This window comes from Lissotriton helveticus, chromosome 12 (genome assembly GCF_964261635.1).
Source record: "Lissotriton helveticus chromosome 12, aLisHel1.1, whole genome shotgun sequence".
NCBI classification, from domain to species: Eukaryota; Metazoa; Chordata; class Amphibia; order Caudata; family Salamandridae; genus Lissotriton; species Lissotriton helveticus.
Window position 1 is genome coordinate 656,225,672 of NC_136073.1, and position 20,673 is coordinate 656,246,344.

Genomic DNA, 20,673 nt, shown 5'->3' on the forward strand with positions numbered 1-20,673 from the left:
TCCATTCATCCATCCTTACATCCATCCATTCATCCATCCTTACATCCATCCATTCATCCATCCTTACATCCATCCATTCATCCATCCTTACATCCATCCATTCATCCATCCTTACATCCATTCATCCATCATTACATCCACCCACCTTTTCAGTGCCTCTCTCATGGAGGGGGGGGGAGAGAGAGTCAGTATCTCTCTGCATCTTCTTCCTTCTTCCTCTCTCATGGGAGGGCATCTCTGTGCCTCCGTGCTGGGGGCAGACAGGCTGTAACAACATCTAACCGTGAAGAACAGACTCTCAGGCACATTTCTCCCGCACAGGCGCCAGGTATGAGGGCTCGTGGGACTTGAACCAATGATTTATGGGACTTGTCGGGGGGGGGTTGTGGGAGAGGACCTTTCACATGCTTTACTGGCGGGACCCACAGCTCCAGGCCCGCAAAGCCCGTTGAACTCAAAGGGCTACAGCCTCCTCCCCCAGCCACCCCACCCTGCCCCCCCGGCGTTTCAAGGAATTGCACGCTCTGACAGAATCTGCGACCCCCTTCCAAGGACTCCACGACCCCCCTGGGGGTCGCACCCCACAGATTGAAGACGTCTGCTATAGAGATAGAAAAACCATCAGATGCCCCATCCCTGGCGGGGGAGCGAATTCCCACCCTCTTATTCGCCGATGATACGCTTATAATGTCTAAGACCCCAGCGGGCCTCCAAAGCCTCCTAGATAGCTCTCAGGCTTTCTGTATCCAACGAGGCCTAGTAATAAATACAGATAAGACCAAGTATCTGGTGCTGAACCCCCCGAAAAAACTTGGACGACCTCCGGTATTAAATCATGTATCCCTGGAAAGGGTTACTGTATTTGATTACCTAGGTATTCGTATCTCTGATACCATGCAGTGGACCCCACATCTTTGCAAAATGTTGTTAAGCCATAAGAGGGTTACAGCGGCGCTCCTTAAGGAACAGCGCTCCTCTTCGATCAGACCGATTGCTCCCGTCATTGACATTTATAAAGCGAAGGGTGTCAGTTCTGCCCTTTATGGGGCAGAGTTGTGGGGCACCTCCAATATAGACCAATTGACCAGGTCCGAAAACAAATTCTTAAGGGACCTCATGTCACTTCCGCAGAGTACCCCAATGATACCCTTGTTGCTTGACCTAGGATGTCATTCTATCAATGATCTGGCAAAACTCCGGCCGTTGCTCTTATGGGCCCGGCTGTGGCGAGCACCAGAACTTGCCAAGTATGCGAAGGGGTTAGCTGAAGTAATGTCAATGGCGGGATGGTATAAAATAAAATGGCTAAAAGATGTAAAATCTCTACTCGGCGAGTTAGGCCTTAAAGAAGCCTGGGATAGTAGGTCCTCCCCTCCGAAGGCAACACTAAAGACCCTCTATTGGAAATGGGTCGCCTTTAGAACTAATACTGATTCAACTCTTGGCAGATTAACGGAAGATTTCCTAAGGTATAAGGATGTGCCATTTCGGGAACCCTACCTAGATATTGTTTGGAAATCTGTTGATAGGGCTTTGTACTTTAGATTCAGGGTCAGGGCTCTTCCAGTGCGCGCCTTAACTGCTTGCTGGAAACCCCCGTCCCAAACAACACCCTTCTGCCCGATCTGCCAAGCTAGAACGGAATCTGTGGCCCATATATTATTTGCCTGCCCGGCATATGTGCAGCCGAGGAAAAGGTGGCTTAAACCTATGTCGGTTGTTGGGCACTAGGCAATCTAATGAGGCACTCCGTATTTTAATGTCAGACACACGGACATTGTACGTCTGTGGTCTTTCAAAGTTTTTATCATGGGCATGGCCCATTAGAGCAAAAAGGCTTATAAAAAGTTTTTCATTTGTATCTTAAAGAACATTGTCAAATCACGATTTTTAATCCTAATTGTGGTCTTATCTTTTAATGTTCTTAATCTTAAAATTTGGCGTAAATGGACTATCAAATTTTCTTTTTATGTGTAACTGTGTTTTATAAAATGTGATGCTTTTATGATATGTTTTTATCGAAATAAAGCCTTATACTACATAAAGCTATAGAGATACCCCCTGAACCCTACTAGTCTTCTAGTGATCTAACTGACTGGTCTTGTTCAACCTGCCACTACAGACTTGTTTCTATCCCACTGTGAACTGAAAGCCCTGCTCTCAGAGGTGAGGAACAATGCCTGCTCAGGCAGGAGGCTTCAAAGCCTTTACCGTCTTTGATATGCTATCCTGGCTTCCCCCCAACCTGAAGGATGCCCATTTACCACCAGGACAGGCGGCTGCATTGCCAGGATGGAGCCACCTCTAGGGTGGACAGCCTGAAGTGAATTCGAAAGAAAGGATTCCACCTTCTTGAGTGTGTAATTGGGACCTCTGGGGCAGTGTGATGACCACTGTAGGAAGCTGGCTCTGTATATGGTATGCCACTAGGTGGTTATACTGTGCCCAGAGCTCGGGGGTTCCCGAAGTGTACAGGGCTCCATGTAAAACCCAAAGTGCTCTATTAGTGGTAGTGTGGGCGAGCAGCCTTATGCCCAACACCGAGGAGTGCAAGACATTTATTGCACAACATTGACCAATAATGAACACATGACTGAAGAAGGAGATCCACACCAATTTTATAAATAGAAACTGTGATCTTCACAATAAGATAAGTACTTTTTTAATATAAATACTTTTTACTTTCAAGCTGACACTTAGAACATCTTCTGAGCAGTTCAATGTTATCCTACAAGGAAAAAAAAAATGCGGGTAAGTATTACACTTACTGTTCCAGTCTTCGGGACCAAAGGTCGGCAAGGATCAGGTGAGTACTGAAACTGCACCACCAGCGGTACAGGGGGCCCAGTGCAGGGCGCAATCTCAGCGTTGGGCACCAATGCTTTTCAATGAGGATTCTGCTTCGACAAATAGGCTGCAGGCATCGTACCAGCGATGTCAGGAGAGAGACCAATGACAGCAGAGGTAAGCAGATATGTAGGGGGTTGTAGGGGCACTGTTGATTCTGTTCACCAAGGAGCAGTGGCTTCGGGTGCAAGGGTGCCTTTTGACATTGGAGTCTTCTAACCAGAGCCGGTCGCGGTCAGGGGGAGCCTTTGTGTTTAGGCTGCAGGCGTCTTTTTGGGGTCCAGGAGGAGTCCGCCAAAGCTGGTGTTGAGCTCAGGATGGCTGGGGAGGCTCACTCGGGTCATGGGTGTCTGGTGCAGGATAGGCAGGAGTCGTAGTACAAGTTGGATCCGGAGTCCTCTTAGTTGGAGTCCTCTGGACAGAGACACTGTACTCTGGAGATCAGGTCTTTGTTGAAGAGCAGGCAGTCTAAATCTGGTTTCTGGAAGTCGCTAGCCACAGGACAGGTGTCATCGTCGTCGTATTTGCAGTCTTTAAAGCTGGAGACAGGCCAGTAGAGCTGGGGCCAAGTCAATAGTCCTCTTCAGGCTTTGCTGCACGGCCTCTTCTTCATCCTTTATCCCTCCTCGGTTGCGGGAGTCTAGTTTCTAGGTCCTCGGGGCGCCACCGAAATACTAAATTTAGGGGGGGGGTTTAAGAAAGTAGTAGATTGTGCTAATGGGCACCTTACCTGGGGGTGACTATACCCACTATTATGGTACCCTCCTGTGGGAGGGGGAATAGACCTAGCCCTGATTGGAGGGGCCTTCATCTTCAAGATGGAGGGGACTGATGTAGCCTAAAATCTAGGGCGTTAACCTCAATCTGGGAAACCGGGTTCGAGTCTCTGCAACGACGCTCAACATCTTGTGATTCTAGGCAAATTACTTAATATCCCCCGTGCCTGACAAAAATAAATGAATGTGTCCGTCTGTAACAAAACTGGTGCTCATGCAAAGTTCTCTATTACCTGATACCTTCGGGTCAAGTTTGCGGTATATATAAAACTCCGGAAAACAAAAAATTTAAAGTGTGCTGAACTTCTCCTCCTCCACTTGAGGGTTGGAGTTGGCAAAAGTAGGCACACCTCCTCGCCTCTTGAGATTTCCCCATGATTTTCACTGCCCAAAGTGGGGTTGTAAACTGGGTGCTGAAAAATGCTGCTAGCAGCAGTGGCTGGGGGTCGCATTACAAAGGCGGCAGGCCTTTGAAGCTTCCCCTCTGAGCACTGGCCCATCCTGGGGGAGGAGATGTGACCCCTCTTCTCAGTATGTGTATTGTTTCTGGTCCCAGAGAACAGAAGCTCTCAACCCAGGGGTCCAAAACATGTCTGTATGTGGCAGGCTGCTAAAGCCAGTCAGGCCCACACCAGGGCCAGTAGGTTAGATGCTAAAAGGAATCCCACACTTGTGTTAGTGAGGAGTAGTTTGATACCAAACACTCCTGTGTTCAGTGAAGCCAACATGGGGCTGTGGATCTTGAGTTGTTGAGTTTTGCAGCATGAATCATTCTGGATTCACTATGCTGTGCATTATTCCGCGGTCTAGTGGTTGGGTCCGGAATCGTAGTCTTTTCTTTCTTTCTTTTTTTTTTTTTTTCCGTAGCCCAGGTGGGCGTCGACGTCCCACCTTTTGGTGTACTTCCTGTGATGTCGGCACGCTTCCTGCGGAAGCTCCCACCTTTGGGCGCCCTTCAGATTCTTTTTTCCGCCGTTAGGTCTGGATCTTCACCGAGAGGCTCTAGAGGAAGAGGAAAAGGGTGAAACTTTCACAGAAAAGATTGGAGAAGATACCAAAGAACAAGATCACCAAGCCGGGACGACGAAAAAGGAGGAGAACTACGAGATCTTCGACGTCCAACGGAGAATGCGCACACAGGGGGCCCCCTGAGCGCAGGAATGGGCAAAACACCTTTTTAATTCTGCCGTAACTGCCACCACAAATACGCGCAGAAGGACCAGCACCCGGTCTGCAACCTCTGCTTACCGGTCAACCACGAGAGCAACTATTGCAACGCCTGCTCCGCCTTCACCCCGAAGACACTCAGGGTTAGAGAGAGACAGAGGAGAGCCAACTACAACATGCAAGGCAAAGGCCAACCTCCGTCGCTTCGGGACCTGGGCCTCTCCAGCGACGAAGAGGACCAGATGACTACACGGTCATAGAGACCGATAAGAAGGCATCTAAAGAGGTAGGAGAGACGTCGACCCCTAAAACCCCGACAGACTCTCGAAAGCCCGATCAGGACTCTCGAAAAACAGAGTCGAAGTCCTCGAAGGGAGCACTGGCGCCGAAAAACCCGACGGCCGCAGCTGCATCCATGGACAAACAGCCCAGCGAATCCTTCAAGAAGGACTCCCAGGCGGCGAAGACTGGCGAAAAGCCAAGGTCGTCGAAGCACGTCCCCGAAAAGGACCGCTCGACTTCGAAGAAGAAGGACCCGAAGGTCGCTTCGCCGTCGACAACTAAGTAGAAGAGATCGGCCGAAATGCTCGACACCGAGCATGCCGCCGAGATGGAGAGAAAAAAGCGAAGGCTCGAGACCGAAATGGGGAGAACATCCTGCAAAGGAAGAAAGAGTTCGACAAGAAAATGAAAAGGTTCACGATTCCGTCGAAGGTGCTGACGACGGTCGTCGAAAAAGAAGAGGAAGAGGAGTTCGACGCCGATGGGCCGCCGAAAACTCCCGAGCCCCAGGAACACCTCGATGAAGAGGGCCTATACTATGAGGAAGAAGGCGATGATGACCAGCGAACGACTTTCGGCTCGGCATCCTCGATAACACAAGACCTGGAATGGCAGGACATTGACTCCAAAAATCCGGAAGAGCCCGTGGAGACTTATCGTTCGAGGCCTTCGCCACCAGATGACATTGGGGCCTATAACATGGTCATCAAGAACGCGGCAGCGGCCTATGGAGTCACATTGCAAGAGGAAAAGCCAAAGGCATGTTTCCTTTTGGAGACCCTGCTCCCCACTCAAACAAAGAGTCCGTTCCTCCCCATGCTTCTGAGTGTCCTGGACCAAGGGAGGGAGGCGTTCAAGGACCCGGCAACCTGCAGGTCTGTGACACCGAGGACTGAGAAAAGATACAAACACTCTTCTCAGGATCCTCCCTACATCCAGGGATCCGTCACAGCGGACTCCATTACTGCAGCAACAGCCAGAAAGAGGGCTAACGTCCCAAAAACATCAGGCCCACCACCAGACAAAGAAAGTAGGAGAATGGCCCTGACCTGGTGAAAAATAGAGAGAAATGCAGCAGTACACTGGCGCATGGCAAACTCAAATGCCCTACTGAACAGACACTAGTACCAGCATTGGGACGAGATTGGGCAACTGCTCAAGCACCTCCTAGAGGAATACCAGCAAAGGGCATCACACCTGGTGGAAGAGGGGAAAAATATAGCAAATGCTTGCCTGAAAGCAGCCTTGGATGGGGCTAACACATCCAGCAAACTTATGATGATAGGAATCACAGAAAGAAGGCAGGCCTGGCTCGGGATCTCCGGCTTCAAGCCAGAATTGCAAAACAACATTCTAAGCACTCCCTTCAATGGAGAGACACTGTTCGGGGCACCGGTGGATGAGAAACTCACCCAGCTCAAGAAAGAAAATGAAACTGCAAGGTCCATGGGTGCCTTATAATTCAGAGGGATGAGAAGGGGTACCCCGACACGGAGACCAAATGGAAGGGGAGGAAACCAGCCGGGAACGTCACACCAGACATTCCAGCAGGCGCACCAGGGCGACAACCAATCTCAGCAGGGGCAGCAAAAGCAAACCTGGCAGTACCAGCTTCGGGGCCAGTCCTTTCGCGGGCGGGCGAATGGACGAGGGCAGACAAAAAGAGGGGGCCAGCAGCCCTCCTCTAAGTTACTCCGTCACGCAAAGCATGCCCACCCACACGACCCCTCCGAGGGTGGAGCACTACAAGACCAACAAGGGGGAGTTACACGGACCAAACATCGACTAACATGTAACACCAGTAGGAGGCAGACTAAGACACTTCTTCCATTAGTGGAAGAAGATACCTACAGACAAATGGATACTCAACATCATACAGTTCGGATACTGCATAGAGCTGGAAAAGAAACCACCAAGCAGAAAACCGAAAAGAAAGGCGCATTCAGGAAAAGACCTTGCGCTACTCCTAGAGGAATCACAAGAACTCCTCCGGAAGGAGGCCATCGAACCAGTTCCATTCAGAGAAAGGAACAAGGGAGTGTACTCAAACTATTTCCGAGTTCCAAAAGTGGACGAAACGCTAAGACCCATCCTGGACCTAATGTTCCTAAACAAATACATAAGGACACAAAAGTTCAGAATGACATCCATCCAAGAGGTCATTCCTCAGATAAGGGACGGAGACTTCATGTCCACCATAGACCTCAAAGATGCCTACCTGCACATCCCCATGAACAGGCAGCACAAACATCTACTAAGATTTCCTATCAACAAAGAACACTACCAGTTCACAGCCCTAGCCTTCGGACTAAAGTCCGCACCAAGGGTGTTCACCAAATGCCTCGCAGCCGTGGCAGCGTACCTGCGCAGAGAAGAGATTCACGTATACCCTTACCTCCACGACTGGCTAATAAAAGCAAGTTCACACAGGACATGCAAGGAACACGCACAGCGGGTCACAAACGCCCTGACAGACCTAGGATTCTCCATACACTGTGGAAAATCCTCAATGGAACCAGAGCAAGTGAAGACCTTCCTAATAGCACAGATCAACACCATACAGAGCAAGGTGTTCCCCAGCGACAAGAGAACACTGGCCCTGCTTAAGGAGACACGCCGCTACCAGAAGGGGCGATCTCTGACAGTGAGCACAGCGAGCAAGATCATGGGGATGATGGCGTCCTGCATACACCTGGTCCCCAATATACGGCTCCACATGAGACCATTCCAGGAATGGCTGCAACAACAATGGTCACAGGCTACAGGAAGTTGGGAAGATCTAGTGGTTGTAACGCACGCAGTGCAGGAGGAGATTACATTGTGGAAGAGGGAGAACATAACAAGGGGGAAGCCCTTAACACCACCAAGCCCAACGGTGACCATCACCACAAACGCATCCCAGATGGGATGGGGAACACACATGAACAAACTCAAAGTGAGGGGTCTGTGGACTCCAGCGGATGCGGTCAGACACATCAACTACCTGGAACTGAAGACCGTGTTCCTTGTCCTGAAGGCATTCCAGAAAAAACTGTACAACCAGAGAGTGTTGATACAAACGGACAACACGACAACGATGTTCTACATCAACAAACCGGGAAAAACACAATCTGTTGCACTGTCCAACCTTGCGCAGGATATATGGAGATGGGCCATCCCACTCAAAATAGACCTGCTAGCCATACACCTACCGGGGAAGGACAATGTGGAAGCAGACTGGCTCAGCAGACAGACTTCCGCATCCCCCGAGTGGGAGCTCAATGCACAGGAAACGCAAAGGTTATTCAGGAGGTGGGGGACACCAACAATAGACCTATTTTCAACACACCAGAATGCAAAATGCCGACACTTCACATCCAGGCAACCAGAGGAGCGATCCCAGGCGAATGCCCTATGGATAAGCTGGTCGAAAACATTTGCCTACGCTTTTCCCCCGATACCACTGATACACAGAGTACTCAACAAGGGCAGAACAAGCAACATGACACTGATCCTGGTGGCAGACCAGTGGGCCAGGCAGACCTGGTACTCACAGATAATGGAAATGGCACAGGGTGCACCCCACAAGTTCGGGAAAAGGAAAGACTTACTCTCCATGCAAAACGGAGAAGTACTACACCCAGAGCCAGAGAGCCTCAGCCTAGCAGCATGGCTCCTGAAGACATAGAGTTTGCACACCTTAAGTATCCTGAGAGCACCCCGCGGGTGCTACGAGAGGCAAGGAGACCTAGCACACGAAGTTGCTATGTGGCAAAATGGAAGAGGTTCACACAATGGTGCAGCAAGAAGAAGCTAGACAAGAAGATGACCAGGAAATCAACTGTGCTAAGATATCTCGCGCACCTGCTGAAAGCAAAACTAAGTTCATCCTCGCTAAGAGTACACCTTGCAGCGATAGTAGCCTACACAAGGGGAGAAACAGGGAAGACCTTCTTTATATCACAGATAGTAAAGAGATTCCTGGAAGGGGCAAAGAGGATCGCACCACCAAAGAGGATGCCGCGAACCGGCATGGAACGTTAATTTAGTCCTAACAGAGCTCATGAAAGCGCCCTTTGAACCCATTCATAAGGCCTCCCTACAAATGCTGACAATGAAAACAGCCTTCCTGGTGGCAATCACTTCGCTGCGCAGGGTAAGGGAACTACATGCGCTAACGCTACAAGACCCTACATCCAAATACACAATGATAGGGTGGTGATGAGAACTGACGCACACTTTATGCCAAAGATGTTGTCAAGGTTCCACATCAACCAGACAGTACAAATACCAAGCTTCTTTCAAAAACCGGCCACAAGCGCAGAGAGTGCGCTGCACACTCTGGACGCTAGAAGAGCAGTAATGCACTACATAGAAAGAACTAAAGAACACAGGAAAACAAAGCAGTTCTTTGTGTCCTTCGCAAGCAGTTTCCTGGGTAGACCAGTAACAAAGGGAACCATCGCACGATGGATCGCATAAACTATACAATTCTGCCACAGACAGGCAGGCCAAGAACTAGCAGAAGGGGCACGAGCCCACTCTACCAGGAAAAAAGGAGCAACAATAGCCTTCCTGGCTAACACATGGGCTTCAGTGCACATGTTCACCAAGCACTACTGTGTGGATATACAAATGAACAAGGAAGCACAAGTAGGACAGAAGGTGCTTCAACATATATTCAACTACCAACGCTCATCTTCCACCCAGCCGTCACAAACATAACAAACCGCTACAAAGTCTATGCACAGCATAGTGAATCCAGAAAGATTCACGCTGCAAAGCAAATAGTTTCTTACCTGTCGGTGTAGTTTAGCAGCTTGAAGATCTTTCTGGATTCACTAGCGAACCCACCCACCTCCGCCAGAAAGATGAGGCAGGAGAAGAAGGTGGTAATACAAGGACAATATAGAAACAGACTCCTTAAAGGACAAAGCGGAAAAATCACTTACTTGAAAAAGAAATGGAAAACATTGCCAAAGGATTCACAAACGGAACACAAAAACAAGACAAAAAGAATCCGAAGATGGCACCCAAAGGTGGGAGCTTCCGCAGGAAGCGTGCCAACGTCACAGGAAGTACACCAAAAGGTGGGACGTCGACGCCCACCTGGGCTACGAAAAAAAAAGAAAGAAAAGACTACGATTCCAGACCCAACCACTAGACCGCGGAATAATGCATAGCACAGTGAATCCAGAAAGATCTTCTAGCTGCAAAACTACACCGACAGGTAAGAAACTATTTGTTTCCAGCCCATGACTCTATGGCTTCACTGGCACTTGCAATATTAAGGAAGAACCCTCAATATTGTAGCTCATGCAGATATGCCCACACCTGGGATATAGTTCACCCTGCCCTAGGGCGGGTAAGGCCTGCTAGAGGGGTGACTTACCTATATCTTAGGCAGTGCTAGCTGGCATGGCATACATATAGTGTGCCATGTCGACTCCCTGTCATTTTGTCTGCACTAGGCCATGCATACTTCATTGGCAGTCTGCGTGGCCTAGGTGAGGGGTCTCTAGGGGTCCCGCTTCAGTTCCTATGCCCTTGGTACCGAGGTACGTTTTACTAGAGACTTGCAGGGGGCCTGAAGTACCAAATGGTAAATGTTTTTTGGGGAAGAAGTACTGGCACAGGGGACCTGATTGGCAGTGACCCTGTGCACTGCAATCAAAATCACATCAATGTCCAGGCAAAAAGTGTTGGCTAGCCATGTCAAAATATGCCCTTTCTCATAACCACTCCCCACAGGAAGTGGTTTTGTAGGGGGTGTAGTGACCCCAGCGGTAAGTAATCCATTGGTTACTACCCTTCACTCCCCTTAACGCCCCTAAATTGAGTATTTTGCTTGGCCCCCTGACACCGGGGAATCAATTCAACTACTGGAAACCGAAGGAAAAAACCCTGAAGGGAGGAAAAAATAAAGACCTGCACCAAACATTTGCGTGAAACCCTGCCAGTATGCTTGAATTTCGACTATTTCTAGGACCGACTTTGCCAAGATCTGGACATCCTCCCCAAAACACTTTTGGGGGACTACCTAGCACCTCTACAACTGGGAAAGATCTCCCTTGTAGAAGAGAAGCTGTTTCACTGCATCTGCAGGCACTGAAAAGCATCTGCCAGGTCCACCCTGTTGTCGGCCTTCGGGCTCACCGAAGGAGCAGCATGGCAGAAGAAGTTCTTCGTTCTCCAGGAGGTCAGACTCCTTTTCTTGCCAAGTTTGGAGAAGCCAGAACCCCAAGGAGCCGCCCAGCATCAATACCCTGGGTACCAGAGCAGTTGCAGTAACCAAGGTTTGTTGATGATCCTATCCGGACTCCAACAGCACAAAGACAGACCTACCGTTGAGGGACTTCAGATCCACCTGGCCAGCAACCACAGTGGCACTGCTGCCCTGTTTCCCCACTTCACCAAGTCGCCAAGACTCAGAGTGAGTCTCTGACTGCCATGAACCAATGCCTCAAAGCACCCCTGCACCCGAGCCTCACAACACGCGGGAGACGACGATGCCAACCGGGTCTTGAGACCCTCAGAAGCTGAGCCAACCCTTGGGTTTGACCAGACTGACCCTCCAGTAGCCGCCTCTTTCTGTATGGACAGAGAACTGCAAGATTATTCAGTAGCGCGACCCTGTCAGACAAAGCTCCATTGCACACAGGGCCGCCAACCTGAGTTTGAGTAGACCAACTGTGTCCCTGCGTGCCGAAGACCCTCGAGACCTGAACCTCCCTTTGGGTTCAGCTGGACTCCATTTACAGGTAAGTCTGAGTTGAAAGACTAGTCTTCTCTGAAGCACTGGAAGCACCATACACTGGCCTCATTCACTCCTATTTTAATATGCTGGCCTTTCTTCTTGTATACCTTGTGCATGCTACATCGTAGCAGGTTAAACTTTATTTTTGCTTCCTTAATGAGTTAAAGAAGTGCTTCGAGGTTGTTTTGACATAACTGAGTTTCCCTAGATTCTGCTGCTTCCTGGCTACTTGTTTCTATAGCCTTTGTTGTTATCACACCTTCTGGTAGCTTGTACATAACATTGAAGTGGATCAGGGTGCGCCATCACATGTGTTCTTGTTTGCCCCACATGTTTGTCTGTCTGAAGGAGCAGGAGTTTTTTTTTTTTTTGTAGCATAGGCTACTGAATGTTGACCGCTTTTGATCAAAAAATTAATTTGGGAAGTAGCGCAAATGCTGTAAATTTGCAAAGCATGCTACCATTTCAGGGGGCTTCTGGGTAAGACAAAGCCATTCATGACTCTTCAGAAAATATCTACCTAGAGCGGTCATACATCTCTGAAGACCATTTCACAGACGTCTCTAAATGGCTAGGGTGCAGTTCAGCAAGCGCCATTTCTACAGTGCTTCTGCATGAAGGCTCCATTTACAGTCAATATGTCACTCGCATTACATAACATAATAGAACTTTACCTTGTGATTCAAAACAATGAAGTCTTGACTAAGCAGAGGAACCATTTCAGGTCATCTTCCTCTGCTTGAGAGAGGTAAGACTGAAATCTGAACATTTGATAGGTCCCCTTTGAGTCCTACCAATAAGATTGGACAGCACTCCTTGTTCACCTCAGATTGCTTCTTAGAAAGTTTTTTTGTTTTTTTTAAATCCGAGTCTCATCTTGGCTACTGATCTCCTCTTCAGACACCAGAACAATATAATTGTGTAAAAAATAATAATAGTCAATTTCCAGCTGTCTGTTTTTGGAAATCCTCCCCCCTCGTTCATTTGAACAGTGTGTTGTTAACCCGCACCTTGCAAATGGTGTGCCTTGACCACAATGTATGTATGCACTGGACCTCCCTATAAATTTAGAGTCCAATTAGAGTATTCTGAATCACTTTTCTAGACATATTTCTGTCCAAGAAATACAACTGTGTGAACCTAGTGTTGAAATCTCTCTAGCTGGTGCAATTGTTGCAAAATACATTTAAAATCCTGTGCACCATAGACAAGACCTTCATTGCCAAATGACTCACTTTCTTGCAGCTACTCACTCCTTTTTACATCTCCAAACATCTTTGCTCAGCCACCACCACCAGTCTGATTATAAAAAGGTTATAAATATATGTATCTGTATGTATGTATGTATATATATATGTATGTATATATTTGTATAGGTATGTGTAAGTATATGTATGTGTATAAGTGTATGTGTGTATGTATATATGTCTGTATGTGTGTATGTATATATGTCTGTATGTATGTATGTGTGTATGTATATATGTATATATGTCTGTATGTGTGTGTGTATGTATGTATGTGTGTATGTATATATGTATATATGTCTGTATGTGTGTGTGTATGTATATGTATGTGTGTATGTATATGTATGTGTGTATGTGTATGTATGTATGTGTGTATATGTATGTGTGTATATGTATGTATGTATATGTGTGTATGTGTGTATATGTGTGTATATGTATGTATGTGTGTATATGTATGTATATGTTCGAGGCATGTGGGCTGCTAAATTCATATCTTAGCATTAGATCGCCGCCTAGTGTTGGGCTCGGATGATCGCACATTGTTGTCCTGGAAGAGTCTTCGAAGTATCCTGAGATAGGTGGCTCCTCCCCTGGACTACAGTGCGCATGGGCATCGGCTCCATCCCCAGATTGTTTTTTTCCGCCATTGGGTTCGGATGTGGTCTCGACGTCTTACTGTCGGAACCAAGAAAAACTAACTTTTAGCGGCCAAAAGGCCTCGATTTTCTTGCGTCGGTATTGTCGGAATAAGCGGAGTTTTCTTCGCTCTCGGAACTTTGAGGCCTTCTCATCGCGACACGACTGCAAACCTTTTCAGACATGGAGCGGAGCCCGTTTAAGTACTGCCCGCTCTGTGGGTCCAAGTACCCACACATCGATCTACACCCCGTGTGTAACAAATGCCTTTCGCCTGACCACGACGACGGCAAGTGCAAGTTGTGTGCACAGTTCCGCTCGAAGAAGACTCTCAAGCTTCGGCGCGCATGGAAGCTAAACAAGCGGCCCCGGATCCGGAGAACATCTTCGGCGACCAGGACGAAGAGGACCAGGGTCATCATCTCCAAATCTCCCCACCCGAGACGGAGGTCGAGGCGGATCCGGGAGACGACGACGGAGTCGCGGGTCAAGGCCTTGAATACGTCGACGAGGTAGGAGACGACGATGAGATTTATGGGGCCGCGGCAGACAGCTCGGGGGACGAGCTCTGCCCCGAAGGTTACGAGGATAACGACCGGGACACGGGATCGCCTGTCGGCCTTACCCAAGACCCGTTGCCGCAAGCCACAGCCCCGCCTTCGGGCCCGGCCACGGACTTACTTGCTGAGCAGACTGTTTCGAAACCGAAACCGAAACCATCGGGATCGACAACACCTAAAATGGCCGACCCGAAAACGAAACCGAAACTTAAGGACTCGAGTGTCCCTAAGATGGCTGCCGTGCCGGTGAAAACGACGGGGCCCGCTACCCCATCGACTCCGTCGACCTCCGGTCCGCAGAAGTCGAAGAAGTCAGTCGATTCCGATGCTGCAAAATCGAAACCGACGCCAGAGGAGGGGTCCTCCAAAACAAATGGTCGGCACGGGTCAGCGGCTACGACGCCGTCCAAGCCCGCCAAAGTCGGCTCCAAGGAGGCTACGCAGGCACACGGAAAGAAGTCTGCGCCCCGAACACAGGAATCGGAGGCGGTTAAGACAGGATCCGCGCCCAAAGCGCACAAGGCCCACAAGGACGTCGGATCCGAGGGAAAGATCAGACCTTCCTCGTCAGCGCCGAAACAAACTGTGAGTGAGCCGTCCCTCATAGCCGAATCACTGCAAAGAATCAGGGAGAAGGCCTTTGCCCCGTCGGCTCCGATGCCATCGCCGCAGCCGCAAAAGGACACTCCAGCGAAGCCTTCTGGGAAACTTCTCTTTATTTTGCCGCCGAAGGTGGCGCCGAAAGCTTTTTCAACCAAGTCGGCAACGAAACAGGTGGTTTCTTCACCGGCTGGCCCGCTTCCACATCGGGTACTCGAATCAGAGGACGATTCAGAGCATTTCATCGACGCTGACACAGGCAAACTGACCCTCTATAAGAGGAAAATCACTTCGGAGCCAGTGGACTCCTATGTCATCCCACTAAAGAAGAAGAGGGTGCCCCTTGACGCCTCAGGCCTCACGGAACCAATCCAGCCTCCTCCGAGACGGAGCCCTACTCCCTCCCCAGAACACTCTGCGGGTGAGGGGTATGATGAAGACGAGCAGTACAATTTCCCTATCAATGAACCTGATGCACAACCGGATTCATATGATGACACTGGTGACCAGAACACCCAGGGTGTGGGGCAGGACCCGCAGCTTTTTAATGCACGTGCATCCCCGACTGAGGATTCAGCAGGTTTTCATGCACTACTCGAAAGGGCGGCAGCCAATTATGATGTGGACATGCATGCCGACCCGGTTGAGGAAGACTTCCTTTTCGACACTTTTTCAGTCTCTGAAAGGACAGTAAAGACACTGCCTATGCTTAAAGGAGTCCTCAAGCATGCTGGGGACATATTTAAGGAGCCTACAAGAGCGAGAGTGGTCAACCCTCGCATTGAAAAAAAGTACAGACCTGCACCTGCGGACCCCGCATACATCCGGGGACAATTGCCACTGGACTCTCTTGTGGTCGCCAATGCCAGGAAACGTGCCAACTCCCAGACAACGGGTGAAGCTCCTCCCCCGGATAAGGAGTCCAAAGTGCTAGAGGCAGGGGGCAAAAGAGTAGCTGCACAGGCATCAAACTTTTGGCGCATCGCCAATACACAGGCACTCTTGGCGCGTTACGATAGGGCGCACTACGACACCCTAGAACAGATTGTACAACACCTGCCTCCACAGTTCCAAGAGGCCACCCAACTGCTCATTGAGGAAGGAAAGCTAATCTCAAACGCAGCCATCAAGTGTGCACTTGACGCTGCGGACACAGCTGCTAGAGCTATCAACACTAGCGTTATGCTGAGACGACAAGCGTGGCTCCGCATCTCAGGGTTTAAACCGGATATTCAGACAACAATCCTTAATCAGCCAGTCAATCCTGAAAGTCTGTTTGGTCCAGATGTTGACACCACCCTAGAGAAAATCAAGAAGGACACAGAAACTGCTAAGTCCATGGGGGCCCTGCAGTCACAACAGTTTCGTGGCAGCAATTTTCGTCGCTCAGGTGCACGTGGAGTCACCAGAGGACAAATGGGTCAACAATCCCAGTTCTCTAAAGGTGGGGCACAATCCTCGTTCACGAAACAGAACAAGGGAGGTTACAGAAATAACAGCAACAGAGGTCGCGGCAGAGGAAACAACAGCTCCCGCTCCTCTGCTCCGAGCAAACAGTGACTCTCTGTCACTGCCCCCCGACCACCTAACACCTGTCGGGGGGAGACTACAGCAGTTCCTGCCCGTCTGGAAAAACATCACCACAGACAGGTGGGTGCGACAACTAGTCCAGTATGGTTATTGCCTAGAGTTGAGGTCCACTCCACCCAACATCCCGCCAAGGCAAAGGCCTATGTCCGCAGAGCACTTGCTCTTATTGCAGCAGGAAGTAGTGGTGATGCTGCAAAAGGGAGCAATCGAGCTCGTGCCGGTGGGAGAGGAAGGCACGGGGGTTTATTCCCTGTACTTCCTTATTCCAAAGAAGGACGGATCTCTCAGACCCATTCTAGATCTACGTCCCCTCAACCTGTACATACTGTCAGAACATTTCCACATGCTTACACTGCAACAGATTTTTTCATTGCTAAACCAGGGAGATTTCTTAGCAACCTTAGATCTCAAGGATGCTTATTTCCACATTCCACTACACCCGTCACACAGGAAATACCTCAGGTTCACTATTCAAGGCAGGCACTACCAGTTCAAGGTCCTACCCTTCGGAGTCACCACAGCCCCGAGGGTGTTCACCAAGTGTCTGGCGACAGTAGCGGCGCACCTCAGGAGGCAGAACATCCATGTCTACCCCTACCTAGACGACTGGCTCGTGCAAGCCAAGTCAGAGCAACAGTGCGCCGCAGACATGTCGTCTACAATTCACCTTCTTCACGATCTGGGTTTCTCCCTGAACTACCCAAAATCGCATCTTCAGCCGGCACATGTCCGGCAGTTCCTAGGTGCGACGATCAACACCCTGACGGCCATGGCTCACCCAAACCAAGTCAGGATAGACAGCATGCAGGCTCTGATCCAAAGGTTCAGGCCACAACACTCGCTTCCAGCGAGAGTGTTCATGCAGTTGATAGGCATGATGGCCTCCTGCATCTTCATAGTCCCTCACGCACGGCTACATATGCGTCCGCTCCAGGAGTGCTTAGCGAATCAGTGGACACAGGCTCGTGGGCAATTGACAGACCTAGTGTTGGTTACCAGTCGGGCATACGACTCTCTGCATTGGTGGACTCCACACAACCTTTGCAAGGGCCGACTGTTCCAAGAGCCTGTGCCGCAGATTGTCCTGACAACGGACGCATCTCTCCAGGGATGGGGAGCTCATGTGCTCACTTACACAGTGCAGGGACTATGGACGACGCAGCAACAGAAGATGCACATCAACTATCTGGAACTGATGGCAATCTTCATGGCGCTCAAGTCCTTCATTGTACATCTGTGCAACAAAGTCGTGCTAGTCCGGACGGACAACATGACCGCGATGTACTACATTCAAAAGCAGGGAGGCACCCACTCGCCACAGCTGTCTCATCTGGCTCAGAGCATGTGGAAGTGGGCCATTCAGAGGAACATTTTCCTCATGGCAGAACACCTCCCAGGAAAGGACAATCAGATGGCGGATCTGCTCAGCAGGTACAGCCATCAAATGCACGAGTGGGAGTTACACCCATCTGTCCTCCACCCGTACTTCCAGCAGTGGGGTCATCCGGAGATAGACCTGTTTGCCACAAAAGAGAACGCAAAATGCCAACACTTTGCCGCCAGGTTCCCTCACCCACAGTCGCAGGGGAATGCGATATGGATGAACTGGTCAGGCAAATTTGCGTACGCTTTTCCGCCAGCCCCTCTAATACCGCTGGTCGCAAGAAAGCTAAGGCAGCACGAGATGACTCTCATCCTAGTTGCTCCAACGTGGGCGCGCCAGGCCTGGTACACCACGTTCCTCGAACTCTCAGTGGTGCCGCATCAAAGACTGCGCCTCACGCCCAGTCTTTTGACGCAGAACCATGGAGAAATTCAGCATCCAGATCCGCAACAGCTCAACCTGGCGATCTGGCTCCTGAAGTCCTAGAGTTTGGATACCTTAACCTACCTCCGGAATGCATGAACATCATCAAGGAGGCGAGGAAACCAACTACTAGAGCATGCTATGCTGCAAAGTGGAAGCGTTTTGTCATTTACTGTACAGCCAATGACATCAACCCGCTAGATGCATCTATCCCCAACATCATCTGCTATCTGTTGCATCTTTACAAGTGCAATCTAGCGTACACTTCCATTCGGATACATCTATCCGCCATAGCGGCTTATCTCCAGAACAGGCAGCACCTCTCTGTCTTCAGAGTGCCCGCCATTAAAGCCTTCCTTGAAGGTCTGAAACGAGTCATTCCCCCAAGAACACCGCCAGCTCCGGTGTGGAACCTCAATGTCGTTCTCACCAGACTGATGGGACCACCATTTGAGCCACTGCACTCGTGTGAACTCCAGTTCCTTACGTGGAAAGTAGCCTTCCTTGTAGCTATTACGTCTCTGAGGCGTGTCAGTGAGCTGCAGGCGCTCACGATCCAAGAGCCATTCATTCAAATTCATCCAAATAGGGTAGTGCTACGCACTAACCCCAAATTCCTTCCGAAGGTGGTGTCACAGTTTCATCTAAACCAAACTATTGACTTACCAGCATTCTTTCAAAACCCGCAAACGGTGGCGGAAAGAATGCTCCATACCTTAGATGTACGGAGGGCGTTGATGTACTACATAGACAGAACACAACCCTTTAGAAAAACAAAACAACTCTTTGTTGCCTTCGCACCACAACACAAAGGCAACCCGATTTCCAAGGCAGGGATAGCCAGATGGATTGTTAAGTGCATCCAGATATGTTATCAAAAAGCCAAGCGCACTTTAACAATACCCCCCAGAGCGCACTCCACACGCAAACTGGGGGCATCCATGGCTTTCCTAGGGAACATTCCTTTAGAGGATATTTGCAGAGCAGCCACGTGGGTTACACCACATACCTTTACAAAACACTACTGTGTTGATGTGCATTCCAAGCAGCAAGCTGCTGTAGGACAGGCTGTTCTGAAGACACTTTTTCAGGTTTCTGCAGCTGGCACGGGCAACCGCCGCTGATGGAGGGACTGCTATGTATTCTATGCTAAGATATGAATTTAGCAGCCCACATGCCTCGAACTGAATATGCTACTTACCAGTATGCATCTGTTCTTGGCATGTAGGGCTGCTAACATTCATATCGCCCGCCCTCCTCCCCGGTGCCTGTCGCAGCTGCAGATATACTATTGTATTTATTCATTAGCATGGACATCCTTTACACTTTTCACTCCATCTTCTGCCACAATGGCGAAAAACAATCTGGGGATGGAGCCGATGCCCATGCGCACTGTAGTCCAGGGGAGGAGCCACCTATCTCAGGATACTTCGAAGACTCTTCCAGGACAACAATGTGCGATCATCCGAGCCCAACACTAGGCGGCGATCTAATGCTAAGATATGAATGTTAGCAGCCCTACATGCCAAGAACAGATGCATACTGGTAAGTAGCATATTCAATGTATGTATGTGTGTATATGTATGTATGTATGTGTGTATATGTATGTATGTATGTGTGTGTATGTATGTATGTGTGTATATGTATGTATGTGTGTATATGTATGTATATATGTATGTGTGTATATGTATGTATGTGTGTATATGTGTATATGTATGTATATATGTATGTGTGTATATGTATATATGTATATGTGTGTGTATGTATATGTATGTATGTGTATGTATATGTATGTATGTGTGTATATGTATGTATGTATGTGTGTATATGTATGTGTGTATATGTATGTGTGTGTATATGTATGTATATATGTATGTGTATGTATGTATGTGTGTATATATGTATGTGTGTATATGTATGTATATATGTATGTGTGTATATGTATGTATATATGTATGTGTGTATATGTATGTGTGTATATGTATGTATATATGTATGTGTGTATATGTATGTATATATGTATGTGTGTATGTATATATGTATGTGTGTATATGTATGTATATATGTGTGTGTATATGTATGTATATATGTGTGTGTGTGTGTGTATATATGTATGTGTGTGTGTGTATGTGTATATGCGTGTATGTGTATATGCGTGTATGTGTATATGCGTGTATGTGTATATGCGTGTATGTGTGTGTATATTCATGTATGCATGTGTATATGCATGTATGTATGTGTATATGCATGTATATATGTATGTGTATATATATGTGTATATGTATGTATGTGTATATATGTGTGTGTGTGTGTGTGTGTGTGTGTGTGTGTGTATATATATCAATACTAATAATACATCTATAAATAATCCTTCTTTGAGAGTAAAACTAATTTCTAGGTTTTCCCCTGTCTGTTTTGAAATTTCCTT

The 20,673-nt window shown here is 48.7% G+C and overlaps 1 protein-coding gene across 1 annotated transcript in view; it reads left to right on the forward strand.

Moving 5' to 3' along the window:
- RFWD3 (ring finger and WD repeat domain 3) overlaps nucleotides 1–20,673 on the forward strand; it is a 243,098-nt gene that overhangs the window by 132,506 nt on the left and 89,919 nt on the right. The window lies entirely within an intron of this gene.